We start from the raw sequence: 13,144 nt of genomic DNA, 5'->3' as shown, positions 1-13,144 counted from the left end.
TCAACATGTTGATTGAGATTTATTTTCATAAATTGATTAAAAATAACTATTTATGAATTGATCACATATTAGGGATTGAGGATTGATTGGGATATTAGAGATAGATCTACACGATCCTCTGATTTAATAATTCATTAATCCTAATACATAACCTAAGTGAGTGGGTTTGAGAAGAGATTCATTTCCCTCCTTTTAGGAATTAAGGGTTTAATCACTTGAAAAAGGTTTTTACATAATTTTGTGAGATACTAACTCAAACTCTTGGTTTTGATTTAATTGCTATTTGTTTCATGAAGTATTCAACTTATTAGAGGGATTCATTACCTGAATAGGCTTTATCTTTGATAAATATACCAATTATTTTAACTCTTGTTTTTAATATTTATTTAATTTCAAATCTCATAATAACTAAACTACATTTTGATGGCTAGACATTAGTATATAAGTAAAAATAGTATTCACAGTTAGTCCTAGTAGAATGATACTCATACTTATCACTTTACTACTTAATACTATCAGTGCATTTTACCATGTGCGAATAGCGTGCATCAACAATCATATAATCATTTATAGAAAAATATCAATCACATTGCCCTAATAATTCTAATCGTCAGATTTAAAATCTAATAAAAATCATGTTATCAAATTCAAAATCCAATATCATTGAAACATGTTAATTCATAAAAAAAACCTAATATAATCATGTAAATCATATAAAACATCTAAGATCAACCTAAACATATATCTAAAATCATAAAAAAAAAAGAACCAATAAAGGGAAAGAGATGATGATGCTAGGTTTAGGAGAACCCTCAGGTTGTCACCGTAGATTGCTGATCTACAAGTTTTTGAAGATGATGAGGTAGTTGAATTGAAGATCGAATGAGAATCCAGTATTGTCTAGGGTTGAGAAAATCTCATGTTATTCAATAGAAAAACTTTCCTAATTCAAGCTATTTCTTAGTGATTTATTGTCTAGTTACCAAAGAATGCGACTTCATGATTACTTGAAGTTCTCCAAGTGTTTCTCGCTCATTGGGATACTTTCAAAACTTGATGTGCTTAATATTGCTAAAACCTTTTTAGTAAATGCTTTCTTTCCTAAATATCTTAACCAAACCTTTATAGCTCTCATTCCAAAAGTCTAAAACCTTAGGACCACTTGACAATTTTATCCTATTAATGTAAAATCATATGAAAAATTATCTCCAAACTGCTTGCTAACAGACTTAAACCCTATCTATCTTAACTACTTAACCCCTCCCAAGGAACTTTTATCATCAGTAAAATGAGTCAAGATAATATCCTCATTTTCCTATGAAGTCCTTCATTCTTTAAATCCTTCTAAAGAGGAAAAAGGTGTTGCTATGGCTATTTAGAACTAATGAACTTTTAAGTATTGTTTGCGTAGCGAAGATCATAGTCCAAAATCCAAGTTTGTCTGAAAATCACAGCAGCACCTCTTAAAGTGTAACCACGAAAAGCTCAAATATAAAGACAAAAGCTACTAGAATTTTCAGTATAAAAATCACAACTGCACCCATGGAAGTGCGACCGTGAAAAATAAGAGTTTTGAGGCAGAGGCTATTGGCTTTTTGAAACTAAATCTCATGATTGTTATCCTTAAGAGTGTGACTGTAAAATTTATGAAGAGTTGTGACCATTGTAAACCACCAACAGTTACATTTGAAGCAGCTAATGTCTCTGTGCCATGTCAGATAACCACTAGGGCATTTCAAGAATCGCGACTGCATTTTGCACTCTAACAGTGCATTTAATGTACAGTCTTAAAGTAAAACATTGAGTTTTTTTAAAGAAACACTTATAATAGTTATTTGAGGTGTTTCTAAGCTATAAAAACAACCTTAAAAGGTCTTAAATTGTTGATCAACAACCTTTCAAAAGCCTACAATTATTGTCCATTAACTTTCTTTCTTAGGAAAGTTATGTTTAAAATGGATTTTTACAAGACTTGTATAGAGAGGAACATGTTTTGTGTTTCTTAGGTTAATTATATTATTTTAAATAAAGTTTATTGTTCTATTTGGTTTTCCCTACCAAAGGCCTTTGACCCTTTATTTATACCTCTTTATTGCCAATATTTTATCCTCTCTGTTAGATTTTGCCCTCAAATTCAAAAGAATCAAAGGTTTATGAATCAATTCGAGATGCATTACCATCACCAACAATTTATTCCCTGATGATACAATAATTTTTGGCAAGCAACTAAGCAAGAAGCTGACTAATTGAAAGGTATCTTCAATATATGTTGCAAGGTCACAGGTTTGCATGTTAATTATAGCAAATTTTGTATTTTTTATAGGAATATTAGAATTGAGAAGAAGGCATTAGTTAAGTCTATTATTGGGGTGAAAGATATGTGTGGTGGGGATAAATACATTATCCTTCTCTCTAATTGGGGCAAATCAAAGGTGGAAGCCATAAAACTTTTACTAGAAAAGTAAGAAAGAAACTCAACCTTAGAAGAAAAATTCCTTATCTCAGGTGAGGAGAGAAGTCCTAAACAAGCTGTTGTTCCTCGTTTTGTTATGTCGTCCTTTAGACTTTCAAAAATTTTTGCAAAAAAATTTAACAAAATTACTTCTCAAAAAGGTAAATAGAGCAATGGTGCCCATTATGATAGTTAGGACAAAATGACAATGTGCAAGTTTAGAAGGGAAAAGGGCTTTAGAGACTTTAATAAATAACAATATTATAAGATTGCTAAAAAAGTTTAGAGATATACCAAAGACCCGTATCTGTTATTACTAAAATCCACAAAGGAAAATATTGTCATGACAAAGACTTTTTAAAATGCAAATAAAATTAATCATGCATCCCGAGGTTGGAATTATTTTATGGCTAGTAGATATCTTCCATAAAAAGGGATCCGATGGAATGTGAGTAGCGGAAAGTAAACCCCTATTTAGGGATATGCCTACATTCACTTAATGAGAGCTTTTATATTTGTTCTAATAGACCTTTTTCCTAGGAGTTTCTAGCTAGTGACTTGATTAATTAGCATAGTGGATCATAGGTTAGAAGGATTAAGGAATTATTTAGTTTAAGAGAAGTAATTGCTATCCTATAAATTCCTTTGAGCCTTGGTCATGCGGATGATTAGCTAATTTACTATTGTAAGAAACAAGGACATTACTTTATTAAATCTAGATATCATTTGTTCTGCAATCTAGACATGCATGATTCTTACAATTTGGCATGCCCTTCCAAGTTTGGAAATGTTGCCTTTTGGAGATCCATCTGGAATAGTAAGGTTCCACATATGCAAACTCTTCTTTTAAAAAGTTATGAGGAATCCTTTAAGCATTAAAGCTAATTAGTTCAAGAGAAAATTGATTCCTTCAGACATATGTATGTTATATGATAAGGAAGCCGAGACTACTGATCACATTTTATATTTCTATCCTTGGGCTTCTTAAACTTAGTATGTTAGTCAATTGAATTCTCCTAGAAGAGAAGGTTTTCCTTCCATTAATTATTGGTGTCATTCTTAATATGGTATTGGGACAACTTTCAATAATGCCTCCCTTTCCCATATTATGCTTTTTTATGTTGGCAAATTTAGAAGTTAAGAAATTCTTCTCCTTTGAATCTAAGCCCCCTACTGCTTTTCTTATAGCCTAAACAATCTTGAGAAACTTGATGGAATTTAAAGATTGTCTCTCTATCTATCCTTCCAAATCGAGTAGTCAAAAAAGAGCCTCATGTATGCAGAAGTGGTTCCCCCTATTATAAGAATGGAAAGTGCTTTGCATTGTCTAAATCTCAAAGAGTCATACTTAGACTAATAAAAAGCCACCAAATTACGATGCCTCTTTTAAAGAGGAATCTAAGGAAGCAACCTTAGCTGGTAATCAAAAATGCTTTTGGTTAAGTGTGTGCCATTCGTCATGCTTTAGAAAAAGCATCATTTATTTTAGCTACTTTAGTGCTTAGGGAAGTTGTCATCCTTGCAAATCGATTAACATTCCTAGGTCAAATTTTGAATCTCGAATTTATTAGAGTATTCTTTTCAAAAAAAAGAAATGAGAATCATTACTTGTCGATGATATTTAATTTATAGTTTGAAAATAAGCACTTATTGATAACTCCATTACTAAATAAGGTATCAACAAGATCTCCAACGATTGACCCGATATCCGAAGTATCTGCAAGGCGCCGAACATTTTTTATGTGTTTAAGTTGATTAGAGATTCGGTTTGCTTCTCCCCTTTAGCATTCTGGGCCCCTAAAAATAAATAAAGAAATCTGAAATCAAAAAGAAAGAAGGGAAATTTTGCCATATTTCCTGAGAGAGGTCACTTTCTCTCAGGCCATCAGTCACTCGCCCCCTTCCTGCACTCTTTCTCCCCACTAAAAAAAAGAGCGATTGATAATATTAATAAGATTTCTAAACATTCATCTTTGCAGGGGCGATTTGAAAAAAAGAATCTATTTTTCTTGTAGTGCATTCCATTCTGAGGATAAGTTGTGTTGCCATCGAGAAAGTTCCATGCTGTGGAGTTTATAATTGCATAAAAGGAGTCAAAGTAGTGGCTACGGCGCGTCTAGGCACTTCAGAGCGGGCCGATAGGAGGGCGAGACAGAATGGGTGAGCACTACTAACTAAGCCAAGCTAGTTCTCGCTGAAATAGCACTGAACAAGCAGGGGCTAAAAGCTTCTTCTACCCAGTCTTCTCCCATAGTCTCAAAGAAGGTCAATACGATCCCTTTGAGAAAGAACAAAAAATTCAACTATCAGAGCCATTGCGAGTGATTTCGACTTTGAAAGCCATGAGCCCCATTCACGCCAGCAATGGCACCGGAGATGAAATATAGAGTCTCTATATCCTTGTGTTTAGTGGAGAATAGCCATCGAACCAGATTTTTCATAAGAAATAACCATTCTAGAACAATCATTTGGTTTGCTTCATTCTTTGACAGCTCTGCTCCCCCTAAGAGTTTCTTCTATCTACGGAATTCAAAAAGCGACTCACCGCGCCGGGCTATAAGATAAGATACAGTTGTTGTACTACTTGACTGATAAGAAAAATGCTTACGTAAGAATTGGAAGACTCTTGTATGTATGGTAATCCTTTCTTCTGCTATTGGTGGACTGTTGCACGCCCTTGCAAACTTCCTGGCAGCGCATCCAGTTTCAAATGATTCTCCCCTGAACACAGACCTTCCTGATTGATGAAGAAGTCGGAGAAGCACTTTGATAAACATATTTCATCTTGATCGACTTAATTAAGGTATTAGTGTTTGTTTTATTAGACAACAACGATTGCATTTTTTTCATTTCGTTCAAATAAGAGTTGTACCCGTACGGAATTCTTCTGTTTCCAACAAATCCAAAAAATGCATTGAAGTAAAAAGAAAATAGATTGGCATTTGCAATTACAATAGAAATTGTAAGCCAATTTTGAAAATCATTTGCGAGATACTGGATGCTTATTGAAAGAGGGGAATTGCACGTAAGAAAAGGGATAATCTCCATGGACTGGCTTCCTCTAATCGAAGTTTCGCGCATTTTAGATCGTGGTAAAGATGAATAATGATTAGCTATTCATCTTGCTTGTCCGGCCACTTACTCTGATGATTAAGTTAGTAATTTATGAAAATGTGACTTAAGTATAATAAGTGTGGAAAGTAGCATGTACCTGTAAATATTGTATTAAAGCTCCTTATACAAATGTTGAAAGCCTTTGAGTCCTACTAGAAGTAGAATTCCATAGATACAGGTCGGCTTAGTTATAATAGAACTTGTCCTCTTGGTTGTCTAAAGAGTTCTAGGTCAGGTCGGACTCTTTAGATAGAATTCGACCATAACACGCCTTCCATAACTCCTAGTTGTAACCAAATGTAAACTTAGTCAACTTCGCCTTTTTCAAGCATGAGTAGTTAGTCTATAATGCTTAATTATCACTTATGTTGTTTCTTGTATATTTCTAAAGCAGCAAATAAAATCATTAATTGAATCGCCAAACATTATTGAATATGGTAATTTTAGTTTCAGGTTGTATGTTTTGTATGCTATTTTGTACTATAATACCTTGAGACAATTGAGTAATTGAATTATTTTAATTGAAAAGAATACATAAGTCGAATCAAAATAATATATTTTATTTTAGAAATTGATGTTGAAATATAAATCTCATCAGATTAAATAAAAATAAAATTGAAGTAAGAAGATTTCTTTTCCTTTTCTTTTTAAATAAAGCAGTCATTATCAAGCAAGAGAAGAAATATGAAATTCAAATCTTTTAATTATTCTTTTTAAACTAAGAAGCAAGACTCCTAAATCACTTTTCTTAAGGGGGGTGGCACATGTATTAGGGCAAACAGCCACATTATTTGAGAACTGTTTAAGTCACTGATTGGTTTCCTTGTTCACATGGTGCCACATGCTAAACTTCTTTCATTTATTTATTTCTTTTCTTTCAACATTAATGTTCAATTATTAGTTGTTAATTATTGAAAAGAGAAAGGGTAAATGGTGGGACTTCCCTTTAGGCCCCATCAAAGCGATTTTCTATTTTACACAATAATATATGTATTAAGTTTTTGTTCATATCTAATATCAACAAAAATAGTATAAAGCAATGAATCAAGAAAGAAAATAGTATAAAGCAAAAAAGCTTTACCTTTATTGATTTTTTTTTTTTTTGTGTCTTTAGTAAATTAATCACAATGAAATACTTCAATTAGTTCACGATTCTAAAAGACAAAAAAATGTTATGAAACAAACAACAAAAACAAACAAAAAGTGTCCCGATATAAATATTTTTTGTTTTGTTAGATTTAGATTTGGCAGCTACGATGACATTTGGCTTAAAGTAAAATTGGGTTTGGAATAATTTTTAAAAAGATGTTAAATATCTCACGTTTATTTGTCCCGATTCTTTCCACCTAAAGTGGTATATGACATTTCTATGAAATTATTTTTTAATATTTTAGAATTAAAAGATACTTTTATAAAAATATTATATGTTATATTAATTGAGTAAGAATTGAGAGAAATAAAGATGAGTTGTGTAGCATTATTCCTAATTTTACGGTCCGATTCTCTCGATATTAATTTTTAGTATAATTACATATAAACTTTCCATTTGTAAACTAATTCATAAAATTTCATTAGCCATTCGGAGACGGCAATAGTCAACCTTATTCCAAATAACTCATCTTGATTTAGGCTTTTAAAAGGGAGCAGCATTGTTTCTAATTTTTACCGGTAGCAGAAGATTTTAATAGGGAGCTGATCTCTTCAATTTTTGTTTTCCTGTTTTAGGGCTTAGATGATTGAATTATAGGAATGAATACTCCACTTTATAAACCTTATACCAGTGACATTTTACTTCAATGGGATACTATTTGCCATTAAATTGGAGTGAAATTGATAAAACGAAAAAAGAGAGTGCTGATAAAATTGGATAAAAAAATAACTTTTAGTGAATTAGACTGTAAAAAAAAGAAAAAAAGAGTAATTAGTGGGTTATTATTTTACCAATGTCATAAAAATTTTAATTTTAATAAAAATAAAATTACTAATTTTTTTAAAATATTTATATAATCGATAAAATAAAATATAAATATTACTGATTTTTATACTTACATCTAATCATTAAAAAGATAATTATTCTATTAATAAATTTTTATTGAACGGTTGTGATTAAAAGGGGCAGTTGAGGGGCCAGACCGATTCTTTAGCTAATGAGATTTTCAGATGCTATTTGCTTCTCTTTGAGAATCCTATGTTTGCAGGGTTGATATTATTTATTTAATTATTAAGAATATTAAAAGGGGGTTGATCTAGATAACAAGGAATGATAGTGTCTCTGTGCGCTATGGACAAGTCATTAAAAGCAACGTTTGTTGGAGCAACCAATTAACTGACAGTACCTGTAAAAACTGCCAACTGCCAAGACCAACCAACAAGGTATGGGGATGGGTCCTGATTATGATTAAATTAGTGCTAATCAATCAACTACTTTCAAATGCCATTTCTTTTTTGCCTACAAAGACTCAAATGGTTGGGCTCTTTTGGTAATAGATGCATGCATGGACAAATAAGATTTGGTAACTTGACTTGTAAGATTTTAGAAAAATTATTTATTTATTTATTTTTGTTGTGAAAGAAATTAGTTAATTAATTAGTGGGTTATTAATTATTCACAACTTTAAATTTTAATTTATTAATTAATCAAAAAGTGTTAACGGTTAGAGAGAGAGAGAGAGAGATGTTACAGCGACAGGAAATGGCCTTTCCCGAGTGGCCCATTTCTTCAAAGGATAGCGTCGTTGTTGGGAGGGAACGTGAGCCAATTTAAAAGGAGAAGAATATGTTCGGTAGTTGGATTGGATACCGGAGAGAAAAAGAAAAAATATAAAAGTGGGGTCTTCTTTTGGATAAAATTATTGGAGAAAGAAAATAATATAAATAAAAGTCAGAAAGATAAAAATAAATAAATAAATAAATTATTCATGGAAAAAGCACAATTAAGTTCTGTTTCAAATTATTATTGGGCGGTAAAAAGATAAACTTAGAATTTCTTTTAATTTATAATAAATTATTTTTAGAAAAAAAGATATTAATGTATCTATTTTTTTTAAAGAATAATATTTAAGAATTATTCTAATATACTATATGTATATTGTTCTATATAAATATATAAATATTAATATTATTTCAATTTTAATAATTTATTAACATAATTAAATACTAAATTAATCAAAATTATATATTACTTAAATATTGATAAATTAAATATATAATTTTTATATATTAAAATTTTCTTATCAATTTTTAGAATTTAATTAGTGGTATTTGACAACTATAAGATTTAACTATAAAATTTTGATTCATATAAAAATAAAAAATTATATATAATTTTATTAGTAGAAGAACATATTTAATAAATAAATTATTTAAAATAATAACAATTAATAGTCTATAATTAAAAATAGACTTATAATGATAGAGTGCCAAAATGGTGATTTAAGGTCAATTTGCCTCCTCAATTGGGAGTTAAAGCCCAATTTACTTGAATTTTAAATTCTTGGTTGGTTTCTCCCACCAACTTGATAAAAACAGCCAATTCAATCCAAATTTCCATAAAATTAAGAAATTGGATTTCGTGCTACATGCAAAACAAGTAAATGAAACACCTTATGAATAAGTAAAGTTTATTTTAGTCCTTGGACTTTATATTATGTATTAAATTTAGTAAAACAATTTATATAAGGAAATTTTTATTTTAATATAATCTAATAATAATATCAATAAAAAATAATTAGATTTTTATTTTTATAAAATATTAAATTAAATATTAAAATTAAACTCATACAAATCTAAATTTTTATTAAAATTAGAAAAAATAGTTTTTAAAAATAATTAATCTTAATTTCTAATATTTTAGCATAATTTAATCAAGTGAATAAGAAAATTAGTAATTAGTTACTATTATTTAATTTAAATTATTTAATAATTTTATTTTAATTGAGTTTGATACTTAATATAAAGTTTAAAAGACTAAATTGAATATTACTTATTGATTAGGTCATTTAATTGAATTTTTACTTGCTTTGCATGATGGATCTCTAATATCACGACCCAACCTCTAGGCCCGTGACCAGTACTAGGGAATGGGTAGGCGTAAAGCCACCGAATCCCGTAGTAAGCCTCACCATTCACTAACTCAATCAAATTGAAATTCGGACTCAATCCAAAGCATGGTTCACAATTAACCTTAACCATCAAATTCTACATATTTAATTCGGTCTGCCTGTATAATTAGGCAAGACCCGAATTTACATAAAATTACAACTGATAAGTTTAAAATTTCTATTGCGAAGAATCTAAAATTTTACAAGTCAAGCATACTAAAAACCAATTACATCAACCCGATGATGAAGGAGTCGGGTTGCTATATAAGAATTGCGTGAAGACTAACAATCACCTGAAAAACAGTGAAATTGAGACTGTCAGTCTCGAGAGTGAATTAAAATCATATATCCAAAAACAATTTCAAACACTTCAATAACACAATTATTTAATTTGAAGTAAGCATTAAGTCATGCAAAAATATACGTGTCATGCCATGCTTAAATAAAAAAAAATAACTTTCACATACTGCGGGACGGAGTACTTTAGTAGAACCCTAATCCCAACACTAACATTTCGACTCTCTCATTCTAACGGAACTGGCGCCCAGAGAACGAAGCTTGACCAGGGTCCTTAACTCCAGTCTAGTCACTTAATTATCACTATCAGTCTTAGCCTTTCGGCTCTCTTACTCCAATAAGACTGGCGCCCAGAGAGCAAAACTCGACCAGGGTCTTTAACTCTAGTCTGGTCACTTAGGTTTCCAAATAAGCCGGCGCCCAGAAAGTAATGCTCAACCTGGGACCTTTACTTTGGCAAACTCACTCTACTCAGCCCAGAGAGCAATGCTCGACCAGGACAAGTCCTAAATTTTCCTTTTAAAATTACAAACCTTTACCCTTTATTTTCTGTCTTTGATTCATACCGGTGCAACTCATCAAATAGCATGTTCTACAGCCGTCCTATCCCGAGTCAACACGAAAACACAAACCATAATACAATAAATGAAACATATATGAATAGTAATTAAATAAATAACTAAATTATTAAATTATTAATCAGAACCATCAAGTAAAAATCTTAGCATGACAGGTGAACAGATATATGACTTTAACTCACAGCTTTAACGACCTCCTAGCTCTACTCCGATGCCTCGGGTGGAGCGAGCCGAACTGACGGATTATCTAATGACGGAAAACAATTTAATCAATAACATTGAAACATTTGACAATTAACTCTAGGTCTAGATTCCTAGGACTGACTGTCTAAAAATTCAACTCGAGTAAATTCTATCGAAAATTCGGCAAAACCTCTCCTAAACACGGATGTTTACCTCCCGTAAAACGGGTCCAGGACCTGCCAGAAAAAACTTCAAATATTCAACAGTTTATTTTAACGAGAGTCGGGTCCCCAAGACTTTATTATTTTTTCCGACTCTGCTACACATCACAAATCACGACTAATGGCAGACAGTCCGACAAACTATTTATTTTAACTAACAATATTTTAATGCTCAACACAATTCAATAAACACATAATTTTACCAATGAATTCTAAAATCAACAGGCCAGAGAATTACCGAGACGCTTAATCGCTCGGTAGACTCGCCTCCAACCGCCGGAGTCCGAACGCACCATCAGACTCGAAACGACCCGCTGATTACGATCCCAGCTTCCAATCTTCCGATCCGACCCCCGATCATCCGGAGAGATTTATGGACCATCTCGGCTGTCGATTTTCAAATGGAGTCCGATCACCACGAAACCGGTGCCATTGAAAAGCTTGAGCTGATGAGAGTCCGGATATGCCCTCCGATCATCCATCTCTCGCCGGAGCTCACCGAAAAAGCTCGAAATCCCGGCTGCCCCTACTCTTTTCACCTTGCCAGATCTTGCAATTCCAGCAGCCTCTAGGGAAGATGATGGGCAAAGAAGAAAGCTCGCCGGCTACTAGTCATTTTGAGACCAGAACCACCCAAAATGGCTGCTAGAGATGACCACAACGATGGCGAGAAGCTGCTGCCCCCTTCCGCCTATTCTTGCCACCGCTCTCCATCGAGCTCACGGTCTCCACCGCACCTCCAAATTTACCGCCATGGAAGCCGACCCGAGCTCCCCTCTCCCGACGTCTTCTTCTTTTTCCTTCTTTCTTTTTTTCTTTTCTTTCATTCATTATCGACATTTGGTCCCTCAACTTTTCTTCTTCACTATTTAGTCCCTTAACTTCTTTAATTACTAACAATTTTGCCCAGCAAAATTTTCGATTAACCCTTAAAATTTTCTTTAGCTTTTCAATCAAGTCCCTAACTATTTAAATTGGGCCAAAACAGAATTATTGAAAATATATAATTACTTAGTTACCCTTGCTTTTAAATGTAAAATTACCAAAAAGCTCTTACTGACATATTTAATTATAAAAATACCAAATATACAAATTTTCACTACTTAATAAAATTATATTTTTAATCCTTATTCCAAAATAAATTTCTAATTTAATTCTAACACAATTAATTTAATTAATCAATTTGCTAAATATTTTCCAATTAAAATTTAACACCATTAGCTAATTAAAATGCCCTTTTTCCCAATAATTCTTTTATAAAATATCATTTACTAATTTTTTCATAACTTTCAATATAGAAATTAATTTTTATATTCATATTGGGAAAAAATTGAATGACCAAAAATATAATCCGTTTTTCAAAGAATTTACTTAATTAATTTCTTAAAAATCAAACTAATTGGATATATAAAATAACTTCCTTATTTGTCTAGCATTAAAATTCTATTTAAATCATTCAATTAAACTAAATAAAAATAAAGTAAAATCAATTTAAATAAAAATTTATTTATTAATTATTATTAATATTATCATTATTAAAGAAAAATTCCGGATATTACATCCAATCTCTTAATTTTGTAGAAATTTGAACTGAATTGGCTGCTTTTACCAAGTTGGTGAATGAAATTAGCCAAAAATTTAAAATCCAAATAAATTGACTATTGACTCCAAGTTGAGGTGGCAAATTGACCTTTAAACCCTACAATATTACTAGCAAAATCTAGTTCTTAAAACTAGCAAAACAAATTTTTTATTTTCTTTTTGAAAAACAGTAGTCTATAATGATAGAGGTGTTCTAATATACCATAGGTGTGCGGTACTATATAAGTTTATAAAAATTAATATTATTTTAATTTTAATAATTTATTAACCTAAGTAAATGCTAGATTAATAAATTATATATAATATTCAATTATGGATCAATCAAATATATTATTTTTATTTATTAAAATTCTTATCTATTTTTAGAACTTAATTAATAATACTTGACAACTATATAATTAACCTATATAACTTTGACTCTTATAAATAATTAAAAGGTATATATAAATTTATTAATAATCTATACTAGTAAAAAAAAAAAAATTATTTAAAATAATACCGATTGATTTCTATAATTAAAAAATACACTTATAATAATAGGGTGTCATAACTACTACTCACGTAAGTACACAAAATTATAATTTCCTGATATCAATA

At 30.9% G+C, this 13,144-nt stretch overlaps 1 long non-coding RNA gene across 1 annotated transcript; it reads right to left on the bottom strand.

The window, feature by feature from the left end:
* Positions 1–9,722: 9,722 nt before the first annotated feature.
* On the bottom strand, positions 9,723–11,644 carry LOC125371117. The gene is made up of 2 exons (XR_007217384.1): positions 11,184–11,644; positions 9,723–9,959 (listed from the first exon to the last, which is right to left on the bottom strand). It is a non-coding gene; the product is annotated as an uncharacterized LOC125371117 (long non-coding RNA).
* Positions 11,645–13,144: the final 1,500 nt, after the last annotated feature.

Source organism: Ricinus communis, chromosome 9 (genome assembly GCF_019578655.1).
Source record: "Ricinus communis isolate WT05 ecotype wild-type chromosome 9, ASM1957865v1, whole genome shotgun sequence".
Taxonomy (NCBI): domain Eukaryota; kingdom Viridiplantae; phylum Streptophyta; class Magnoliopsida; order Malpighiales; family Euphorbiaceae; genus Ricinus; species Ricinus communis.
This window is presented reverse-complemented; position numbering and strand designations above follow the sequence as displayed.